Source organism: Macaca thibetana, chromosome 18 (genome assembly GCF_024542745.1).
Source record: "Macaca thibetana thibetana isolate TM-01 chromosome 18, ASM2454274v1, whole genome shotgun sequence".
Classification (NCBI taxonomy): domain Eukaryota; kingdom Metazoa; phylum Chordata; class Mammalia; order Primates; family Cercopithecidae; genus Macaca; species Macaca thibetana.
This window is the reverse complement of record NC_065595.1, coordinates 60079040-60103549: the sequence shown is the minus strand read 5'-3', so window position 1 is coordinate 60103549 and position 24510 is coordinate 60079040. Positions and strand designations below refer to the sequence as shown.

The following is a 24510-nucleotide window of genomic DNA, read 5'->3' as shown; positions in this document are numbered from 1 at the left end:
ACTCAAAGCACAACGGTTGTCATGGTTTCCAGATGTGTGCAATCAACAGTTACAACAAAGGGCCACCAAGAGCTTCCTTCATAGAAACAGTGCCCATAGTCAGAGTCAACTCTTGGTGGGGAGTTACATTTTATGTTCAGAGTCCAAACTCTGACTTAAGAAGGGAAGGGAAACACATTTAATGTGTGCCTAGCTTTGGGCTTGCTTCTTGTAGTTATCGTCTTATTTGATCCTTGCCATCACTTTCCATTTTGCAGATGAAAAAAATGAGGACCAGGAGAGGCCTGTAACACATATCTGATGGTACATGGCCAATAAATGGTGGCTCTGGGATTTAAATCCTGGCCGGTTGAAGCTTTGTTCACTACATCATGCTGCCTTCTCCACAAGTTGATTCTATATTACCAAAATAAAGAATCACTGGGAAGACAAGATACTGATTTTGTTAGAGTAGGTAGGTAGTCAGGCATGAGTGGGGCAGAGAAGGGCTCCCCTCCCAGCCGGCCAGAAATGTCAGGTGACGATCAGGGGATGGTTTGGCAGTTCTCACACTGCCGCTGTAAAATGATCATTGATCATGGCCGCAACAGGGAGAGGCAGTTTCCCAACAGATGAATACACTTGAAATTGGTAGTCGGCAGCTTCCAATTAAGATCTCTGGAACTGGGCCAGTGGGCTTGAGCATGCGCATTAAGAGACAAAATGGCAGAGTATGACCTTCTAGCGGCGTTCCACTGGAAAAGGGAAGAAAGCCTTAGGTGAGCACGCATACAACTTCTTAAACACACTGCACATGCTCACCTCCCAATCACAAGCAGGGCACTATGCACGTGGGAGGTTCACCCTAAGGGAAGAATGAGGGAAAGGGGCACAAAATGCCGGAAGTAGGCCAGCATATAAAATCCTAGGTTCAAGATCAAACGGGGCACTTGACCTACAAGGTGTCCACTTGGCTCTCTTCCAGGTGTACTTGTGAAGCGGCCTTGTTGTCTGGGATGACACCCAAGGTTCTCGGTCTCACAGCCTTGGAGGTAAAGGATGCGGAAACACACAAAGGGTGGGGTTTAGAGCAGAATTTTAGTAGGTGAAAGAAAGAGAATAGCTCTCTGCCCCAGAGAGGGGTCCCGAAAAAATGAGTTGCCTATCCGTGGTTAAATGCAGGGGGTGTTATAGATGAGCTAGTGGGGAAGCGGTGTCGGATCTACATAGGGCGTGAAAAACTGGTTAGGACCGTGTGTGCCATTGGCATAGGGCACGAATCTCTGGCAGCCCCCACCCCAATCTTTTATTATACAGGTGAGTAGCTACTCCATGTTGCTTATTTTTCTTTTTCTTTTTTTTTTTTTTTTTTTTTTGAGAAGGAGTCTCACTCTGTCACCCAGGTTGGAGTGCAGTGGTGAGATCTTGGCTCACTGCAACCTCCGCCTCCCAGGTTCAAGCGATTCTCCTGCTTCGGCCTCCTAAGTAGCTGGGATTACAGGCAGGTGCCACCACACACGGCTAATTTTTGTGTTTTTAGTGGAGACGGGGTTTCACCTTGTTGGTCAGGCTGGTTTCGAACTCCTGACCTTGTGATCCGCCTGCCTTGGCCTCCCAAAGTGCTGGGATTACAGGCGTGAGCCGCCGCGCCCGGCCACTTATTTCTTTCTTACTGTGCATGTGCTAAAAACAGAGGGGAGGTGGAGCCCCCATGGTGGACATTCCTGGCCCCAGGCACCTCTTTCTAACTGTGCAGCTGCTGGCATCCCCTCGTGCAAGTTTCCAGCTTTCTTCTCTGTGTTTGCAGCCCGATCTCCCAGGCTGCTCTTTGTTGGAAAAGAAGTGATTTCTTGGGCTGTTCTTTGTTAGAAGCCCTTCTGCCGAGGACTCTTTTGCCCTCATTATCTGCTTAAAATAATTTCTGTCTCCTGTATCACTTGCCTTATGTTCCTGCTCTCAGGCGTACATAAACTTCCACTCCTGCTCTGAAACTTGCCTCAGTCTCTTTTTCTGCCTATGACCCTGAGTTGAATTCTTTCTTCTGAGGACGTAAGAATAGAGGTTGCTGCCGACCTATACAGATTCTCTGACGATAACTTGGATATTCGCTACCAGTGATACATTTTGGTGCCATGTGACTCGGATACCTTCTGCCGATAACAATTTTCTTCCCTACACATAACAATAATTAAGCATCTTGCCTAGAAGGATTGAACAGGAATTTGTAGGATCTAAGACAGGCTCCCATTCTGGGGCAAGTCACTGAACCTGCAATATGCTTAGTATTTACATCTGTTCTTCTTCCATTCCACTTCACCCCATTCCCTGCTTTCAACTCTGTGTATAAGCTGGGGAAAGCAATCTGGGCAAAATGCCTTTGCTTGGCATTAGTGAAAGTCTGTACAAGGCATGTGAAAATCAGCTTTATTACTTTAAAAGTGATTTTTAAGTTCTAGTGAGACTGACATAAAGTAAACAAGACATACTAGAAAATCAGTGGAGATGAGTGGGGTTCTGTTTGGTTTTGGGTTTTTGGGGGGTCCTCAATTTGTTTGTTGTACCACAATGTCCTAAGTATTATGCAAAATTGGTGGTTGATTCTCTGAGAAGGGGAGAGGAGATGGTTATTTAAGTCCGGTCATGGAGACTTAACAACTGGAAGTGGGGAGAAAAGAAGCACTGGAATTGCACAACAGGGTCTGGAGTCAGTTGAAACCAAGAGAAAGGACCCACCAGCTTGCTTATGCTGATTATTTGGTTTTCCATTTGACTTGCATGGCATGAAAAAGGTGAGGCTCAGGAGCCTTTTAAACTTTAAGTTGCACTCAGCAAATTCAGCAAATTCCAGGTGCCACCCAAGGCAGAAAACATGCATAATACAGCTTCTTTACTGCTGCTTATTTACTTTCCAACAAATGCAGAACAGACAAAATGTGAATGCTGGATGTGGCTCCTACAAACCAGGATAACTGTGCTGGGGCTGTGGAGGGGGACCCCAAAACCAACACTAACAGAGCTAAATTATTTATTCTTAAATACATGGAGCCAGTTACAAGAAATGGACTCAGCAGCAAAAGGTTTTACAATCCCAGTGGTCTCCGAATGGGAATTTGAAGTCAAGTCCAGTGACTCAACCCAAGTCTTTTTGGCAAGTCCAGGAACATATTTAAGTGTCCAGCCAAGGGCTACATGATTCCTTATTCCATGAACCCCAGAAATAAGAAAATATTCCTCTCAGATACAAAAGCAGACTTTTCTAAAAAGATCTGCCAGAATTTCACACGGTTTCTCAAACTTTCACCCAAATATTCCTAATCGCAAAAGAGAGTTGAAAGCTATCCCCTGAGATACAAGGAAACATTTGGAAGAAACCTGCAAAAAGCATCAAATGTCTTTATAATCCTGTGTTTTAACTTTTTAAAAAGTGAATGTTGCTTTCTGTTTCATAGTGCCTTTGCTGGTTCTATGATAGTTTTAAATGACTGACCATTCCAAAAAAGTACACATTGCTTATTTTATGACTTTAAATGGTCTCCAAGGACATGACCAGGGGTTACAGAACCTTATATGTTTTAGCAAACACGGATGTGGGATTTAATGTGGGGCTTGAGGTGAATAAAATAAAGATCTACAATGTTTCTCACCCCTACCCAACCCCTAGCTGCTCACTTATACCCCATTTGGGTTTGGGAGTCAAAGAAGGGAAAGGATGGAAAAGTGTGAGGAGGAAGGGAAGGAAGAATGAAAGTCTAGAGCATTTTGAACTTGTTAGGTAGAGTAAAATTAAATGCATCCAGTGAAAGAATGACTGCCCTCTCCCCTTCCTTCCCGGAGCCCAGATCAGCCCCAATTAAGCATTACTTTGATGGAAACAGGCTGAGAAAAGACGAGATCTATGTTGACATAAACTCCAAGCAGAACCTCATGGGGTTTGCAATTCTGCAGTTGTCCCACCCTGTAAGTGGTCTTCAGAGTGCCCACCAGGTGCAGGCATCCAACAGAAAATGCAGAACCAGGAGGCCCAGGAGTGGCTTCATTGGATTTTTAAATCTCATTTAAATCTCAGTCTATGAGCGATTGGTTTACTCTTTGATCCACCTTTTATTCTCCAAGGGCCCTGGAACGTCAGGATCTAAAGCTGTTTCTGAGGCTGTTAACTGAGAATTTTTCGTTCACCAGAGGTTGAAAGGTCAGAAGCCCACAGTGGTGTTAGGTAACACAGAATGAGCCAAGTGGGCTGCCTGGGAAGGGTGGATTTAGGGATTAACAGTGACCTGGAGAGTTTGTGCCCTTTTTAAAGACACTGACTTTCAAATTAAAAGAAAAAAGAAAAAAAGAAAACTGTGCAGGTCCAAGAAAACAGGTGAAGCAGAACTTGGCCTATAGGGTGCACATTATCCACCCAGCCCTTGCAGAGGCCACCTCTTCCGCCGAGGTTCAAGCAGTAAGGACACTTCTCAGAGAAAAGGACAGAGACAGAGGGAAGATGGAATTCTAGCCTAAAGTCCATCTGTGCCTAGTTCCTTTAGCATAAGTATCTTTACTAAAGGTTAGGCCATACTACAGGACCAGCCCACAGGGGAAAGTCAACTAATGAAGATGTAGCAATTAACCTGTTTGATTTTTCTCCCCAAACCAGCTTGGAAGGAGAGAAGCCCACTCTGCCTGCCATGTCCCTGTGTCCTTTCCACTGGAACCTCCTTGGGCCTAGCAGTCCTCTAGGATTGTCAGCGAGGCTGATCTAGGTCCAGTCTTAGAGGCCATCCATGAGGTCCAGTACATGGCACAGTGAGGGAACAGAACAGCTGGGGGCTAGGACTCTCTCCCATGCACTCCACAACAGTCTTGTTTCCAGAAGTCTGCTCCAAGCTCAGAGGGAATTGGAGAAGCCAAATGAAAGTGATGAGATGGGAGAGGAAACTTACGCCTTTTGTGAAGAAAAGACTTGCATTTTAAAAAATTCTGAAAAGTGGATTTTAGATAAAAATCAGTTCTCTGACTGAAATATATGTTTAAAAACAAGCTTCTGAACTAAATTAGAGTTCTACTGCATTTCAAAGTCCAGCAGTTGTATCAGCAAACAAAACATCAAAGGAAAGCAATAGGTCATTTCAGTCTCCTCTGAAGCAGCAACTAGAAATCCCTTTCTCAACAAGTAATCATATTACAGCCCCCTCCTGCTAAGCTCTAAGTAGGAAAGGGGGGGTGCAATTAGGCAAGACGATGATGTCTCCCTCATCCTTTTGAGTTGGCAACTGACCACGCCCAGGGAGATTTTTTCATTTAGATGCTGCTTAAACATCTTTTGAAGCTCAGTGGGTTCCCCACCCCGAACTGAGGCCCTCTTAGTTTTCTTCATGTTCTGCATTTGCTCCTTTGCATCTATAAAGTCTTTCCCAAATTCCTTTGGTTTCTGGATCATTCTTATCTGAAATCCATGTTCTTTTCCTTTTTTTCACATGGCACTGGTCAGGGCTTCTTTTGCCTTGAATGCTGCACAGGGGACAAAGCTTAGAATGGAAACTGGGTTATTTAGTTGTACTAGTGTTTTCAATTACACCTCATGCAAAGTGTTTGCCTGCCAGGGTGATCTCAGACCCCATTGCATTACTATTGAGTCCATAGTTAATCTTAAATCTGTAAGAACAGATTTCATACAGGCACATTGAAAAAGAATATTTTACAGATAACATATGAGAATGAGGCAAGTGGGGGAAAGAGGAGGCAAACTCACTCTCAAATGTAAACTCACATCAAACTCATCTACCAAGCTGGACTAAAAAAGGAGGGATACATATCTCACAACAGAAGTGTCTTTGTGAACTCAAAATCATGAGTATTTAGTGAATCCTAAGAAAGTGGTAGACATTCTTAGTCTCTCTTTCTGCTTTAAAGCTGTGAGCATCTTTTTAAAATATTTATATGTTTATATATTTTTAGAGACAGGGTCTCACTCTGTCACCCAGGCTAGAGTTCGGTGACACAGTCAGGGCTCACTGCAGCCTTGACCTCCTGGACTCAAATGATCCTCCCCCTTCAGCCTCCTGAGTAGCTGGGACTATAGGCACATGCCATCATGCCCAGCTAATCATTTTTACTTTTATTTTTATTTTGAGACAAAGTTTTGCTCTTGTTGCCCAGGCTGGAGTGCAATGGCGTGATCATGGCTCACTGCAACCTCTGCCTCCGGGGTTCAAGCAGTTCTCCTGCCTCAGCCTCCGGAGTAGCTGGGATTACAGGCGCGCACCACCATGGCTGGCTAATTTGTGTATTTTTAGTAGAGACGGGGTTTCACCATGCTCATCAGGCTAGTCTTGAACTCCCGACCTCAACCGATTTGCCCTCAACCTCCCAAAGTGCTGGGATTACAGGCGTGGGCTACCTCGCCTGGCCTCAGCTAGTTATTTTTAAAAAAATATAGAGATGAGGTTTTGCTCCGTTGCCCAGGCTGGTCTCAAACTCCTGGCCTCTAGTGACCCTCTCACCTCAGCCTCCCAAAGTGCTGAGATTTCAGACCTGAGCCACTGTACCTGGCTTAGACTGTAAACATCTTAATTTCCCAACACAGCCAAATTTTAGAGACTAAAACATAAGCTATATGTGTTATGCTTAGGTACTCTTTAAGATAAAGAGGTACCTTAGAATTCCTGATTCATTAAGGATGAATTATAATACACACAAAATAAATACATTTAAATTTAGCATGAGGGCACTCCAGAAATTTATCAGACTAGGACTAATGTCTAGATAAATGGGATAAAATTAAGAATGTGTTCGGAAATTGTATCCCAGGTCTTAGGAAAAAGCAGCTCCCAGAGAGATGTCTGTCCTCTGATTCTCATCATTCCACTTCTGCCAGAGCCTGTTAATACTGCAGTGAGGACAAGGCAGGAATGTTGCAGCTGTAGAGTCCGTTTGAATCTGAGACGGGTTGTCCACATTACGTAGGTGGCATGTAAATGTGTAGGTAGTGGCCATATGACCACGTGTACAGGGCAGCAGTGTGGTGGGGGGCTTGAGTGTGGACCCGTAAGCCTTTGAACATCAGCCTCCTCCTTCTACTAGTTACTTGGCCACGGGCAAGCTGAACTTCAAATTCCTCTACCACAAACAGAAGAATAATTAGCTCATAGGGTTGTAGTGGTGATTAAATGAGATTATCCATGTAAAGTGCTTTAATACTGCGCATGGCCCACAGTAAGTAAATGTAGTACTTTATGGTTTATAAAGCACTTCTATATACACATACAGTCATTTAATATCTCCAAAAGCCTGTGAGGTAGGTTGTATTATTCCCATTTTATCAAGGAAGTGCCTGAGGTCAGACAGTCTCAGCTGTTTTCCCATTCACACAGAGAACAACACTGGTCTTCTGATCTTTTTATTTATTTATTTTTGAGACAGAATCTTCCTCTGTTGCCCAGGCTGGAGTGCAGTGGCACAATCATGGCTCACTGCAGCCTCGACCTCCTGGGCTCAAGTGATCCTCCCACCTAAGTCTCCCAAGTAGCTGGGACTATAGGTGTGCACTGCCACGCCCAGCTGACTTTTTTATTTTTTGTAGAGATAGGGATCTCACTATGTTGCCCAAGCTAGTCTCAGCTCTTGGGCTCAAGTGATCCTCCTGCCTCAGCCTCCCAAAGTGCTGGGATGACAGGGTGAGCCACCGTGCATGGCCGAGTCTTCAGATCCTGACATCGTGCTCTTCCTTTATGGCCCTCCCTTTAAGCACCAGGTGAGCAAGCTATTTATTTTAGGTGTTCTAGTGTCCCAGAGAATATTAGAGCTAAAACTTTCTTCAGTCAGATTTAGCATAATGAGTAAAGCAGAGACTTCTGAGTCAAGCATACCTGGGTTCAAATCCCAGCTCTGCCAGTTTCGAGTTGGGCCACTTTCATCAAGTTATCCCTCACTCCCTGTACCTACTTCCTCCTTCATAATGTGGCACAGATGTTTCCTCAAGTCAGTATGTGCACTTTGAAGGAAAGCAGTTAACACAGTCCCTTTATATATCCTATTCAAGGCTCTGTCAAATTTAGTCACTTACTAGCTAAAAGTTTATTCAGTGAGGGGTATATTTAGTGTGCTAAAGCTATATCAATTCTTAATAACTGGTATGATACAATGACATAAAATAATCATACTTGTAAAAAAAACATCATTACATTGCTTTAGCTTAAAATACAGTGTGCTAAGGCTAGAACGTGTATATTTTATTTTATTTATTTACTCATTTATTTTTTGGGGACAGAGTTTCACTTTTGTTGCCCAAGCTGGAGTGCAATGGCACCATCTCAGCTCACTGCAACCTCCACCACCCGGGTTCAAGCAATTCTCCTGCCTCAGCCTCCTGAGTAGCTGGGATTACAGGTGCCCACCACTACGCCTGGCTAACTTTTGTATTTTTAGTAGAGATGGAGTTTCACCATGTTGGCCAGGCTGGTCTCGAACTCTTGACCTCAAGTGATCTGCCCGCCTTAGCCTCCCAAAAATGCTAGGATTACAGGTGTGAGAAACTGTGCCTGGCCTAAGAATGTGTGTATTTTATAAAGTATTTGGAGGGGTTGTGTTTGGATGGCAACGCCATCCAGCGAATTCAATAATTTAGTGCCAGTTGTCACAATTGTTCTTTGGTGTCACGGACTGAGCCAAACAGAGGTGAAATTTTCAATGTGCTCATCATACGGACCATGGCTTTGCTGCTTAGTAACACCTAAACTTTTTATTCGCTGGTCTAAACAAGTCTCTGCAGTTTGATGTTTGTAGCTCATGATTATCAGATGCACTTTTTATTAGTTTACACAATAAGGGTCACTTAAATGAAATAGATTTATTTCTCTCTTGTACAGCTCAAGTTCACATGGCTACTTAGATATTTCCAGGGTGCCAAGATCCTTCAGTATTATCGCCCCAGGCCTCCCAGGTGGTTTGCCCTTGTCTGCGTGGTCTGAGCTGGCTTACTACCACAGGCATCTTACCCAGCAGGAAGGGAAACTACTTAAAGACGACTTCAAATTCTCTCAGCCCCACCTAACTACTCCTGTGATGATCAGATCTGTGCAGACTTTGCCAGTTTGCACAATTGCACCCTGTTAGTACCTCACTTTGGCCCGTGCCCCAAGCCTCTCAATTTCCATTCTGGGGCTTCTAGACATCACAGCAGTGTAGACTTAACACCTTGATCAATGGCAGACTAGTATCAGTGGATATTTCCCCCTTGTGTCTTCCCGTCAGAAGGTCCTGTGGGATTGAGCACCAGTCACCCATAAGAGTGTCCAACTTAGTACCTCTTTCTTGCATTGACCTCCGCTCTTTCTTGCCACCCTCTCTATCCCTCAGCCTTGCTCCCTGAGATCACTTCCCAAATAAACCTGCAGTTGAGTTTTAGGTTTAGATTCTAGTCTCAGGGGGACCTTGGCCAAGACAGGGGAGTGCACAAGCCTTTTATGTACCAAAAGTTGTCTTCATCCTTTCTGCTCACGTTCCACCGGACACACGAAGCTGCAATGGGGGCTGAGCGATGGATGTTTTATTCTGGAAAGACTTGCTCTCAGTTTAAAAGTTCATTACTGTGGATGAAGTCTCTGTGCATGCTTCATAAAATTTGAATTTGCACAACTAAATGCATCATGGATAGGCTAGAGGTTATGACCACTGAACTGAGAGACCTGAGTTTTCATCCACACTCTTCCACCCATTTTCCAGGTGAACTTAGGCAAGTTGCTAAGTCTTCTGAGCTGGTACTTCCTCATTTGTAATTGGTGATAATCATAACTTCTTTCTCTGAGTGACTGTGAAAAAAATTACATTGCACATGGGAAAATGATTTGAAAGTTTTAAAATATGATGTATTAGGTTGGTGCAAAAGTAATTGCGGTTTTCTGCCATTACTTTTAATTTCTTTTGCACCAACCTAGTAAATATAGGTTAGATCTAGTATGAAAACAATAAACCAGTTGTAGAACATTCGATTCCATTGTGTTACTGTATTACTGGTTACACCTACAGAGCACGATCCAGTTTATCCATAGGTGGATGAGATTGCCCAGCTCACCATCCCGAGAAGCAACCATCAGCACCAGGTAAGCATTTTCCAACTTAAAAGGTTTCATTGCGTGGGTCTCTTGCACATCATCTCTCATCATTTCATCATTGTTTTCCAAAAGGTTATCCACCTCTGGAATTTATCCTTTTAAAAATAATCATAAAGAGAATAAAGGGAGAAAAAAGTTGCCCATGGTACTCATTATGTGAGCCCAAGGGACGAAACAGCATTCTCTCTCCCCATTAATAACCTAAACTTTCAAACATGTAGCCATGGTTAAGGATTCCTTCTGGACTATTTTAAGGAGCAAATTTATTAGTTCTATAGCATCTCGTAATCCTGAGGTATTTAGGAAAACTACATTCTTTGGATTCTGAAACCCTGGCTGTTTCCCCAAGCTACTTCAAACAATGCAGCTTTTGCTGACGGGGCATTCCATGGGCCAGCAGTGTTGTTGAATTGTAAGTAAATAATCTTGAAACAAATCCATGGTTGACACACTGTCATATTATGCTTACTGCTCCAGAGGAGGGATTTATTCTGAAGATATTGAAAAATTCCATTGCTGTTTGGGGGAAGCGACAATTGGGATCACCCATAAATTAGAGTAATTGCCCTCTGTTCTGTACCATAGATATGATCCAAAACATTGTGCATGTACTGTATCATATGTGAAATAGAACAGTGCTGGATAAAAATGTACAATATTACTAAATAAAAACAGATACCATGGATATGACAGAAGTTTAAATCGCCAAGTTTGGCTACAGCTAGCTTTGTTCTTCTTGAGCATGGGAGCTCAAAACTAGAGGAGAAAAATGAACCAGTCCAACCACATCCTCCTTTTTAGCATAGGTTTCTTGATGAATTTTTAAAATGATTAATATTTAATTTTATTTTTTGAGATGGAGTCTCCCTCTCTTACACAGGCTGGAATGCAGTGGTGCAATCTCGGCTCACTGCAACCTCTGCCTCCCAGGTTCAAGCTATTCTCTTGCCTCAGCCTTTTGAGTAGCTAGGATTACAGGCATGTACCACCATACCTGGCTAATTTTTTGTATTTTTCGTAGAGACGGCATTTCACCATGTTGGCCAGTTTGGTCTTGAACTCCTGACCTCAAGTAAGGAGTTCAGCCTCCCAAAGTGAACTCCTCAGCCTCCGTGCCTCAGCCTCCCAAAGTGCTGGGATTACAGGCATGAACCACCGTGCCCAACCTAATGTTTAATGAACCAGATCTCTTTTTCCCTGTAAGAAGGGGACTGGTATTATAGCTTTCTAAAACTCAGTACCTTCTCTCTTCTCTCCTTTTCCCTCCACCCTGGCTCACTTAGGGGTTGATGTGACTTTGCCTCTGGTGGAGGTTGGTGAAAGCGGTCATTTAATATGAAGGAGGAACCAATACACAGGGGAGGAGGGCATCAACTGCAGTCCTTTATTTCAGCAAAACTTGTCTAGGCTAACTTCATCTAAATCACAGCAACACATAATTGTGGAAAATCGAAAAGAACAAAAACCAGGATCAAACTGCAACATCCTATTGCAAACATAATCGCCTTCCTCTGATACTTTCTACAATCATTGAAATAGCAAACATATGCTTTTTGAGACCATTTTTCTATGTATAATGGTGGCCACAGAGATAGGCGATTGTGATTGGAAGAGAACATTTTCCTTCATTTTCTGGCTCTAATGAGTACCTCCTAACATAGAGCTGAAAACTCATCTTCGGATTCCTCTACAAGAGGCTCCAATATTTAGCAGAGGAACAGTTCAGCAGGGTGGAAAGAGCCAGCCATGTTGCAAATACTTATAGCCCCGAGGACAATGCTGTGTAGCAGAGGACGAACAGCTCTGCTCGGCCTGCGGAGTCAGGGAGACGCCTCCCTGGAGGAGGAGGACACACTTGAGCCCATTCTGGTAAAATGACTATGAACTGCCCAAGAGAACAAGGGGTAGGGAGGAGCAGAAGGCTTTTATGCAGAGGGAAGAGCGCATAGAAAGGAGTAGGAACCAGAAGGGGGGCACGTTCCGAACTGCAGGGGTCGACTTGGTTAGGCATAGGAGGTGAGCCTGTGAACTTGGAGGGTGGAAGTTGGGGGTGGCCTGAGTCCTGTGAAGGGCTGATGGGTACTCAGGTATGGTGGGAACTGGGTTGGCAGCTGCAAGCCATGGAAGTCCAGAGTCAGAGTCTTCAAAGGGCAGTCAGAGTCTCAGAGTCTTGGAGTCGGTCTTAGAAGGGGAGAGTCTGGTGATGGGGCTTCCTCTGTCATAGACCACCCAAGTCAGGTGGCTGATAGCCAGTGTGGCACTACAGGATGGCCACAGCGTCCTATTTGTGGGCTTCCTCTGGCCAGCCCAAGGGCTCAGGGCCACAGCACTGCTCTGAAGTTTTGCAGCAACAGCAGCAGCAGTGGGATGGACTCATACATAGCTCTAGAGCTGTCCATGCTGGCCTTCCAGATCCCACTTCCTCCCCCGCCTCCCATGCCAGCCTGGCTGGGTCTTTCGTGTTCTCATGCTTGCACATTTTATGTGTTCTGGCCAACTAGACTCTTTCCTGCATGTAAAAAGCTGGCGAGTCCCCCTTCATTTTGTTCCCCTTTCTTTTTTAATCTCCTCTGTTTTATGCTTTATAGCAGGGAATGCTTAGCATTCAGATAATCCATAAATATCTTCACTTGTTCCAGTTATCTTCTGGTGAGGGTTCTCAACCCTTGTCCCCTCTTACCCCTCCTCCTCACACATACACAATAGGAGAGAGAAGAGTACAAATGAACCCAGCTTCAGCAGTGACCAACTCGCGGTTGATACGTTGCATCATTATCTACCCCTGTCAGATTATTTGGAAGCAATTCCCAGATATTTCATCTCCAAGTATTTCAGTGTATGGGAACATGAAATGATTGAGTCACATGCCAATTTGAAGTCTTTCCCATGGTCATATATGAAAGTATCATTTTTCCGTTCATGTCATCAAGGTGTTTTGTTCTCAGCAATTTATTGGAAGATCCTTGCCACTTTAGAAATGCATTCTAGGCCAGACACAGTGGCTCACACCTGTAATCCCAGCACTTTGGGAGGCTGAAGTGGGTGGATCACTTGAGGTCAGGAGTTCGAGACCAGCCTGGCCAACATCTCTACTAAAAACTCCGTCTCTACTAGAAATACAAAAATTAGCTGATGTGGTGGCACATGCCAGTAATCTCAGCTACTTGGAAGGCTGAGGCAGAAGAATCGCTTGAACCCGGGAGGCAGAGGCTGCAGTGAGCCAAGATCGTGCCACTGTACTCCAGCCTGGGCAATAGAGTAAGACTCTGTTTTTAAAAAAATGCATTCTATGTGCAGAATGTGTATATAATCAATACTCTCAGAACTAAAAATATTTGAATAATATTTGAACAAACACCTATATAACTATGATTGAGCTCAAAGGAGAGAGAGTGAGAGAGAGAATATTACCAGTATCTTTGAAGTCCATGTTTGCCTCCTCCCTCTCCCCACTCCAGTTACCCTCTATTCTGAAATTTGGGCTAAGCATTTCCCTCATACGTGTGTGCACGCGCACGCAAGCACATTTATAAGTTTGGTGCTCTAAACAATATATTGTTCAGTTTTCCTGTTTGTGAGCTTTGTATATAAATAGAATTACACTGAAATCGCCTTCTGTGACTCTTTTCCACTTCAACATCATGTTTTCAAGCTTCATCCACATTGAGGCATATCTAGCTGTGGGTTATAGTATTCCATGATATGAATCCACTGCTGCTTATTTCTCCATTCAATCATTGATTGGCATTTAGGTTGTTTTTAGTATTTCCCCCCAACCTCCCAAATCCTCCTAAGAATATTATTTTACTTGTCTTCCGGACATATGTACAAGAATTTTCCCAAGAGTGGGACTGCTGTGTATATACACTCATCTTTACTAGGCGATGCAAAATTGTTTTCTCAAGTAATGTGTAATTTTACACTCACATTAGCTGTATATAACAGTTCCCACCAATACTTGGTCTTATCTGACTTTCAAATTTTCACTCTTTGGTAGATTTAATATATTTTTCTTGAATAATGAGAGTAAACATCTTTCCATATGTTTACAGGCCATTCATGTTTCTCTTCTATGGATGTCTGTGTTTTTGCATTTTTCTATTTTTATCTTTTTCTTGATGATTCATGGGAATCCTTTACATATTTTGGATATTAAAACCTTAGTGCACAGAATGTCTGCAGAAAAGGCTGCCAACAATTCCTCTCATCCCTGCAGGTGCGCGCCACCTGCCACCTTTCATCATGAGGTGGGGTTATCGCACCTCCTCTTGGATTGGAGGTGGCCCTGTGTGTTGCTTTGATCAATAGAATATGGCAGTGATGCTGCGTTAGCTCCAGGCCAAAGCCTTAGAGGCCTTATGGTTTCCATTTCACCATCTTGGAAGTTAGCGGCTATGTGAAAAGCTTCAGCTATCCTGATGAAGAGAGAGGCCATGCAGAGAGACTCTCCACAGGATGAGACATGGTATACAGAGAAAGAGAGGCCCAGGCAGCCACTACTCATTCAACCGCCTCAGCTGATTCTCTATCCATACAGATGAAACTGTCTTGGAAGCCTCAGCCAAGCTGCCAGCTGAATGCACCTATGATCTCCACTAATGCCCCAGGAAAGAGAAAAACTGCTCATTGAGCTCAGCCCAAATTCCTGATTCAGAGACTCACAGGTAATAAAATAGTTATTGTTTCCAGCTAGAAAATTTGTAGTTATACAACAATACAGAATAGAAACAATTCATCAAATGTGCTCTAAAAATCTTGTTTCAAGGCGTACCTTTTTTGCTGTCTTTATAATACAGAAGGCCGCCCTTATCCACTGTTTCACTTTCTGAGATTTGTTACCTGTGGTCAATCGAGGCCCAAAAATATTTCAGTATTTTGAGAAAGAAAGAGAGCTAGAGACCACATTCATATAACTTTTATTACAGTATAATTGTTATATTATTCTTGTTAATCTCTTACTGTGCCTCATTTATAAATTAAACTTTATTACAAGTTTGTAAGTATAGGAACAACTATACATACTATATATAGGATTGGGGACTATCTGTGGTGGCACCTACTGGGGGTCTTGGAGTGTCTCCCCAAGAGATAAGAGGGGACTACTATATCTTGACTATCACAAATTGTAACATATACAAGCGGTCCCCAACCTTTTTGGCACCAGGGATCGGTTTTGTGGAAGACAATTTTTCCATTGACAGGCGGGGTGAGGTGGGGGGTGGTTTTGGGATGATTTAAGCACATTACATTTATTCCACACTTTTATTTGTATTATTATTACTTACTCGCCATCATGTAGAATCAGTGGGAACCCTGAGCTTATTTTCCTGCAACTAGACAGCCCCATCTGGGAGTGAAGGGAGACAGTGACAGATCATCAGGCATTAGATTCTCATAAGGTGCATGCAACCTAGATCCCTCGCATGCACGGTTCACATGGGGTTTGAGCTCCTATGAGAATCAAATGTCCGGGCTGATCTGACAGGAGGCAGAGTTCAGGTGGTCAAGCTCACTCGCCCACCACTCACCTCCTGATGTGCAGCTGGGTTCCTGACAGGCCACGGACAGGTACCGGTTTGTGGCCTGGGGGTTGGGAACCCCTGATTTATACTGTAGTTGAATTCTTCAATATTTTATAGTTAGTGATTTTTATATCTTATTTGAGAAATCTCTCCGTACTTTAAGGTACTGCATACTAAAAGTTTAAAAGTTTTGCCTTTCACGTTGAAGCTCCTTAATCTGTCTTGAATTGATAAATTCCTTAATTTACCTTGAATAGTGTAAGGTAAGGACACATTTTCATCTTTTTAAATATGGATCATTGCTTCAGCACCACAGATTGAACGGTCTCATCAGTTTTCCATGTATGCTGGGTCTGTGGCTGCTCCATTGATTCGGTTTGTCTGTCCCTACACGATGACTGCATCATTTAAATTAATACAGTAGCTATAGAATAATAAGTCTTGATACCTGGTAAGCACATCCTTCTCTTTTATTTTGCATGTCTTTGCTGTATTATTGACTTTTTGGTCTTCCTTATAAATTTTAGAATCATCTTGTCAAATTTCATGATAGACCCTTTTTGAGATTTTGATTGGATTTACATTGAATCCATAAATCATTGGGGTAGGGGCATTTGTGACTTTAATTATTGAGTCTTTATCTATAAACATGTCATCTTTCCAGTCTTAAAAAAGTTTTGGCTGGGTGTGGTGGCTCATATAATCCCAGCACTTTGGGAGGCCAAGGTGGGTGAATGACCTGAGGTCAGGAATTCGAGACCAGCCTGGCCAACATGGTGAAATCCCATCTCTACTAAAAATACAAAAATTAGCCAGGCGTGGTCGCTGGCACCTGTAATCCCAGCTACTCAGGAGGCTAAGGCAGGAGAATCGCTTGAACCCGGAGACAAAGGTTGCAGTGAGCCAAGACCACGCCATTGCACTCCAGCCTGGGTGACAAGAGAGAAACTCTGTCTCAAAAAAAAAAAAAAAAGTTTTCTTTAATGCCTTCTTTAAAAAGTTTTATAATTTTTTTTTTTTTTTTTTTTTTTTTTTTGAGACAGAGTCTCGCTCTGTTACCCAGGCTGGACTGCAGTGGCCGGATCTCAGCTCACTGCAACCTCCGCCTCCCGGGTTCACGCCATTCTCCTGCCTCAGCCTCCCCAGTAGCTGGGACTACAGGCGCTCGCCACCTCGCCCGGCTAGATTTTTGTATTTTTTAGTAGAGACGGGGTTTCACCGTGTTAGCCAGGATGGTCTCGATCTCCTGACCTCGTGATCCGCCCGTCTCGGCCTCCCAAAGTGCTGGGATTACAGGCTTGAGCCACCGCGCCCGGCCTATAATTTTTACATATAAGTCTCGTACATCTTTTGTTGGACTTACTCCTAGGTATTTTATATTTTTATTGCTAGTATTAAATTATTAATAAAATGTTTTTATTAATTCAATATTCTAATTGAGTAGCTGGTGAAGAGAAAGGCAATTAACCTGGTATATTGATTTAGTATTTGGAAATTTTACTAATCTTATTTTAATTCTAATAATGTGTAAGCTTCTTTGGGTCTTCCATGTGAACAAGTCTATCATCACTGAATGGTAGCTTCGTTTTACCCTTTCCAACCCTATTAATTTTCCAAAAACTTTAATGTGCTGCCTGGGACCAGTTTTAGCATTAAGGTTAAGCTGGTGTCATAATATGAATTAGGGATTTATAATTTGAAAATATTGTAAAGCTTGAAGTTATTTAACCCTTAGATGTCTGGTAATATTTAACAACAAAACAATGGGTCTCATATTTTCTTTAAGGAAAGATTTTGAATTATTTCAATTTCTTTTATGAATTCTATTTCTTTAATTTTTTTTTTTGATTCAGTTTCTTTAACGCATATGAACCATTATGATTTTCTGTTTCTTCTTGTATCAGTTTTTGTAATGTATAGTTTTCTAGGAAATTACATATTTCATTTATGATTTTGAAATTTATTGGCATAAAGTTGTATATAATATTATTTACTATTGTACATTTCTGCTATAATTACAGTTATGTCTTCTTTTCTATTTCTAATATAATTTATGGATACCTTATCTTGTTTTCTTGATCAGTCTTGCCAGAGATTTGACAATTTTATTAGTTTTTTGAGATAACCAATTTCTGGCTTTGTTGGTCCTCTTTATTAAAGCTTTTTCCCCCATTAATTTCTGATCTCTTTATTATTTTCCTCCTTTTGCTTTCTTTTTTATCCCCATTACTCTTCTTAACTTCTTAAGCAGCATGTTTAGTTCACAGAATTTCAGCCTTTATTCTTTACCACTATGAGCATTTATGGCTAGCAAATTTTCAAGTATTTGAATATGTAATAGTTAATAATAAGTATTAATATCTAATAATCTAAAACACTTATTAATATTAAACAACCTTTGTTCTTACTTTACTGAGACATTAAATACTTCTTCATATTTTAAAATCTTGGTTTAACAGTTTAACCCTCAAAGGGTTTGGTTCTCAGTTCAGTTTATTTCTATATACTTGATTTTAATGGCTATGATAACAGAAAAAGATACCTCACAAAAATATATATATATACAAAACTGAAAGATGTGAGTTGTTGGGTACAGTTACAAATAATTGTGTGTGTGTGTATGTGTGTGTATATATATACACACATATATATATACATTTTTTTTTTTTTTTTTTTTTTAGTGCCAAGCACCAACTATACAAAGGATTTTGCTAAAATTTGGTTAGAAAATTTTCACTTAGGGCCCGGGCGCGGTGGCTCATGCCTGTAATCCCAGCACCTTGGGAAGCTGAAGCGGGTGGATCACAAGGTCAGGAGATAGAGACCATCCTGGCTAACATGGTGAAACCCCGTCTCTGCTAAGAACACACAAAAAAATTAGCCGGGTGTGGTGGCGGGCGCCTGTAGTCCCAGCTACTCGGGAGGCTGAGGCAGGAGAATGGCGTGAACCTGGGAGGCGGAGCTTGCAATGAGCTGAGATCGCGCCACTGCACTCCAGCCTGGGCGACAGACTCCGCCTCAAAAAAAAAAAAAAAAAAAAAAAAAAAAAGAAAAAAGAAAAAAAGAAAATTTTCAGATTCCCTCATCGGAGGATGCTGCTTTTTTATGTTTTTGACAAATGGTTCAAAGTACGCTGACATTCTCCATTTTGAAGAGTTGAAAAATAATCTTTTTTCAAGTCTAAGTAGGCAGATACAAGTGTTTTAATAGGTGAGGCACATCTTTCAGGCAAGAAAGTTACATAATAATGAAAAGATTTCTTAACATACTCTGCAGGGATCATCTAGTCTCCAGTTTCTTATCTTTGACATAAGTCGTTTTACTGAGTTTCAGTTTAGCTGATACCTCGTAGTGCCTGATGGGTATTTTATTCCATTTACTCTTAGTGAAAATTTTTTATGTCAAAGATTTAGACAATGGATCATTTGAACACGTTTATTGTTATTTATTATTATTGTATATTTGAAATACACAGGCAGGAGGGAAAATTGATAACCTGAACATCTACCATCCCTTTATTTTTGACCCAGGTGGCATTAGCGTTCACTGACATCCCTAGGTAACTGAGTTTTTTATCGTGACCTCAATGTGCGGTACACACAGTACATAGTAGGTGCTCAATAGGTACTATTTGAATGAATGAATGAACAAATGAACGACCTAATTGTTTTGACTTCCATAGATGGTGATCTGACATGTGGGACCACTTCTTATTTATCTTTGTATCCCAAGTGTCTAGTATAATGTTTGGACATAGTAGGTATTAAATGTTTTTGGAAAAAAAGACTATAGGGGAGAAGAAAAGGAGAAAAGAGGAGAGGGAAGAATTCTGTGTGTTCTTATCTAGCTGTCTAAGTTAAAAAGAATACTTAGTGGGTTTCACTTTGACCTTATTTAAAGCCTTTTCAGTGCTCATTTTGAACAAGAGCAGTCAGAAAAGAGTCCAGAGATAGTAACTACCTCTCCATATGTGAAAATGTTTTCCCAAGGGATAGAGGAAATAGAGAATTCTATTTTCGTAAATTCTCAAGGCTACTTCTAATTGCCTATGGATTAGAAAAAAATCCTTTGTCTTTGATTTTTGTTTTGTTTTGTTTTGTTTTTCGACTGAGTCTCGCTGTTGTCAGCCTGGGCTGGAGTGCAATGGTGCGATCTCGGCTCACTGCAACCTCCGCCCTCCGGGTTCCAGCAATTCTCCTGCCTCAGCCTCCCGAGTAGCTGAGATTACAGGCACCCGCCACCATGCCCAGCTAATTTTTGCATTTTTAGTAGAAACAGGGTTTCACTATGTTGGCCAGGCTGGTCTTGAACTCCTGACCTCAGGTGATCCACCTGCCTCGGCCTCCCAAAGTGCCGGGATTACAGGCGTGAGCCACCGTGCCCTCCAGATGTTATTCTTTAACCATCTTTTAAAAGATAAAAAGCCATCAGAGGTCTGTGGCTGAATTGCATTCCTCCTACCTGAACCCCAGAAGTCTGTGGTGGGTTAGGATATAATAATACTTTAATTTACTCAGAGGTGAAAGTGAATAAAGCATAACAAATAGATGGCTGTTAATATTGCATGCTGCATTTTAAAAAATTTTTTTAAATTATTTTTTAAATGTTTGTGGATACATGGTGTATATATTTATGGGGTATGTGAGATGTTTTGATACAGGCGTGCAGTGTGAAACAAGCACATCATGGGGAATGGGGCATCCATCCCCTCACGCATTTATCCTTTGAGTTACAAGCAATCCAGTGACATTCTTTAAGTTATTTAAAAATATACAATTAAGACTGCGCTGCATGTTTATATGTGGGATACACATCCTCATGCTGATACTTTGCCTCATGCCAGGTTGTTTAATCAATGGCTTTGACAGAGTTACACAGTTACCTGCAGTGAGACTCCAGTAATACTTTTAGAAACCAACCCACCATGAGCTCTTGCTGTGAAGGTATTTAAATAATTAAAAACATTCCTTTATCAAAGGAGTCTCCTTCTGACAGTGGAATCCATAACTTTTGCAGTTTTTCAAAACATTTAGATCAAAGAGATGGTTGTGTTTTGTGCAGCACCATCAATTTTTTTTTTAATGAGACCAAACTTTGTTCAAAGCTTCATGGGTTCAGAATCTTAATAATTTTAGATTTGGGTACCCAGCTTCGCATGAGGATATGTAAAGTCTTCTTCCAAGAGAAATGAATGCTATAACTGTGCTACATAAGGAGATGTTCATATTTATTTCTTTGGATCTTGACAGGCTGTTTTTGTTTACACAGGAAGTTGCAGCAGTTGGTTTCAGGCTGAAATCTCTGAAGATCAGTGAGGAGGGAAACAGAAGGGCCTGAATGTGCGTGTGCACGTGCGTGCACACACACACACACACACACGATCATCAGGTCTTACTCATTGTAGAGGAAACACAAACAACCTCGAGAAAGGCCCTGAGATTTAAGATGGGACACATCTGGAGGGGAAGGTCAAGAGAAGACATGACACCCAAGTTGGGGAAATACCAGTCTCTGAGCATCATTTTATTATTAAAAAGTTTTTTTAGTGACAGCCCTCTACAACAGCAATAGCTTCTGAGATTCAAGCTATTGAAATTCACCTAGACAGGTCCAGATGGTCCGAAGCGCTTTCAGAAGGAAAGGGCCTGCTGTGGGGTTTAGAGACGCTACTGATGAGATTAACATGCCTCCAGAGATATGAGAAGGAGCAGGCATCATCTTGTTAACGTCTTGTGGCTGGATTGTCACTCATGGTGAGAACTGGATGATATGGAGAATAAGGAGTGTTGTCACGGTAACAGAAAAAAGGAGGTCACCAGGGAACCCGGAGAAGGAAGCCTCTGTCCAGCACACCAAGGAACTCCAATTTGAGTGGGAAATTGTTCCTGCCCAGGGCAAAATATCCAACTGGATGAAGATCTCAACTCTTTGCATTCTAATCTTCCATTCTCCAACCAAAACTTATAAGGAAAGGCATGTCCTGGCCAGTGGGCCAAGTATTCCCCTCTCCACTGCAAGCACATCAGCGCGTAAGTCAATTTTCTCAAGTTTGGGCATTCCCCCAACTCCAGTACCTCTGAGTGAACTGATCAGAGCACATTTTGAACCCATAGATATAACCTGAGGCCCAGCTTCTAGGCCTCAGTGACTCTATGACCTCAGCTGTTCATAAGGCCCCAGCTGACCTGAAGGGATGCTGGGTCTGACTCCTGCCACTTTGAATGCCTGGGGAGGGACTAAGGGCCCATAGTATAAAGCCCCCTAGGTTGCTTCAGTTAGCAATCAGTTGTCCACTTTGTGCGTTTTCTGACCTTGCATTTCAGCTTTCGGCCTTGGGACCATAGACGCCCCACCTTCGTTAGTCTGAATTCCTGCTCACCTTTATGGGGCACTGTACTGTCTGTGAAACTTTTCACATTCATGATCTCATTTGACCAAAATAACAAGCTTGAGCAGTAGGTAGTATTACTGTCCCCATTTCACGGATGAGAAAAATGAGGCTCAGAGAAGCAAGGTGACTTATGCATGATCACTTACTTGTACCCAGACATTCTGGCTTGATTTCTATATGGCATATTAGTCATATCCTTAAATCACTGATACACAAACAATTTTTAGCCTCATATTGCTGTGAAAATGTTTCCGTATTCCAAACATAGGTATATTTATTCATCTATGAATTGTAAAATCGATGACAATGTTAGTGTATTGAGTGCATTATAGAAGATACAATAAAACATGTTTTAAACAGATAAGAATGAAATAAATGATGTTTTAAAGATAACTCTATTAATTAAAAAATTATTTTTGCTTTTGCTTCAATTATAAGTAATGTTAATTTTTAGGGATGTGATAGTTAAAATGTCAGTGTTTATGAAAATCTTGGTTTAACACTTTGTGATGTAATGATTTTCAAGTTTTGTCCTCAATTTATTTTGATTTTTTTAACTTTTTTTTTTTTTTTTTTTTTTTGAGACGGAGTCTCGCTCTGTCGCCCAGGCTGGAGTGCAGTGGCGCGATATCGGCTCACTGCAAGCTCTGCCTCCTGGGTTTACGCCATTCTCCTGCCTCAGCCTCCTGAGTAGCTGGGACTACAGGCGCCCGCCACCGCGCCCGGCTAATTTTTTGTATTTTTAGTAGAGACGGGGTTTCACCGTGGTCTCGATCTCCTGACCTTGTGATCCGCCCGCCTCGGCCTCCCAAAGTGCTGGGATTACAGGCGTGAGCCACCGCGCCCAGCTTACTTTTTTTTTTTTTTTTTTTTTCCGAGACAGAGTCTCACTCTGTCACCCAGGCTGGAGTGCAGGGGCACAATTTCGTCTCACTGCAACCTCTGCCTCCCAGGTTCAAGCGATTCTCCTGCCTCAGCCTCCTGAGTAGCTGGGATTATAGCTGCCACCACGCTCTGCTAATTTTTGTATTTTTAGTAGAGATGTGGTTTCACCATATTGGCCAGGCTGGTCTCGAACTCCTGACCTCAAGTGACCTGCCTGCCTTGGCCTCCCAAACTGCTAGGTTTACATGCAAGAGTCACCACGCCCAGCCTAAAAATAATCTTTTTATTTTGGAATAATTTTAGATTTATAAAAAGTTATAGGCTGGGCGCAGTGGCTCATGCTACTGGCCTGCCAGAGTGCTGTAATCCCAGCACTCTGGCAGGCCGAAGTAGGAGGATCACTTGAGTCTAAGAGTTCAAGACCAGCCTGGGCAACATGTCCAGACTCTGTCTCTACCAAAAAAAAAAAAAAAAATTGCCAAGCATGGTGGCACATGCCTGTAGTCCCAACTATGTGGAAGGCTAAGGTGGGAAGATGGCTTCAGCCTAGGAGGTCGAGGCTGCAATGAGCCATGTTCATGCCACTGCACCCCAGTCTGGGTAACAGAGCAAGATCCTGTCTTAAAAAAACAAAGAACTTGTAAAGATAGTACAGACTTGTGTATATACCACTCCCCTCGTTTCTCCATTGTTAACACCTTACATGGTACATTTGTCAAAACTTAAGAAACTGGCATTGCTGCGTTATTTTCAGCTAAACTCCAGACTTATTTGGATTTCATCACTTTGTCATTAATGTCCTCTTTCTGTTCCAGGAACTTACCAAGGGTCCTCAATTGCATTTAGCTGTCATCTCTCCTCAGTCTGCTCTGGTCTGTAAGTTTCTCAGTCTTTCCTTGTTATTTATGACTTTGGCAGTCTTGAGAAATATTAACCAAATATCCTGTAAAATGCCCTTCAATCTGTGTTTGTCTGATTTTTTCTCATGATTATGGTTATTTTTAATAATTTTTAAAGAACATTTAAAGAATTTCTATTTAAAGAATAGCACAGAGGTCAAGTGCCCCTCCCACTATGTCATATCGGGGGTACGTGATAGCCATATGCTGTCATAGAGGATGTTAGCTGTCACTTGGTTAAGATATTATTTGTCAGGCTTCTTCACTGAGGAGCTGCTGTTTTCCCCTTTTGCTACCCTATTGTTTGGAAGCAAGTCACTATGTGCAGCCCACTTTCATGGCAGGGGACAGGGAGTTGAGAATTAAGTTCTACCCCCTAGAAAAGGAGTATCTACATACATTGTTCGGAATTCTGTAAAGGTTTGTCTCTCCCTTTTTTAAATTTATTTATCCAATCATTGACTCATGAATATTTATTTTATAATTTGGGTTATAATCCTATACTACATTATTTATTTTTTTGCTCAAAAATTACTAGCTTTGGCCATTGTAAATTCTTTTATTTTTAAAATTTATTTATTTATTTGTTTATTTGCGTTCATGAGATCCCTTCCTTGAATCTGAGTTGAGATTTTGTTTTTCTATAGGTTTTTGGGGAACAGGTGGTCTTTGGTTACATGAGTAAGTTCTTTAGTGGTGATTTGTGAGATTTTGGTGCACCCATCAACTGAGCAGCATAC

At 42.0% G+C, this 24510-nt stretch overlaps 1 long non-coding RNA gene across 1 annotated transcript; it reads left to right on the top strand.

Moving 5' to 3' along the window:
- The first annotated feature begins 704 nt into the window (after nt 1-704).
- On the top strand, nt 705-23821 carry LOC126941300 (uncharacterized). The gene is made up of 5 exons (XR_007721241.1): nt 705-758; nt 9988-10061; nt 14611-14737; nt 20864-21624; nt 23687-23821. It is a non-coding gene; the product is annotated as an uncharacterized LOC126941300 (long non-coding RNA).
- Nucleotides 23822-24510: the final 689 nt, after the last annotated feature.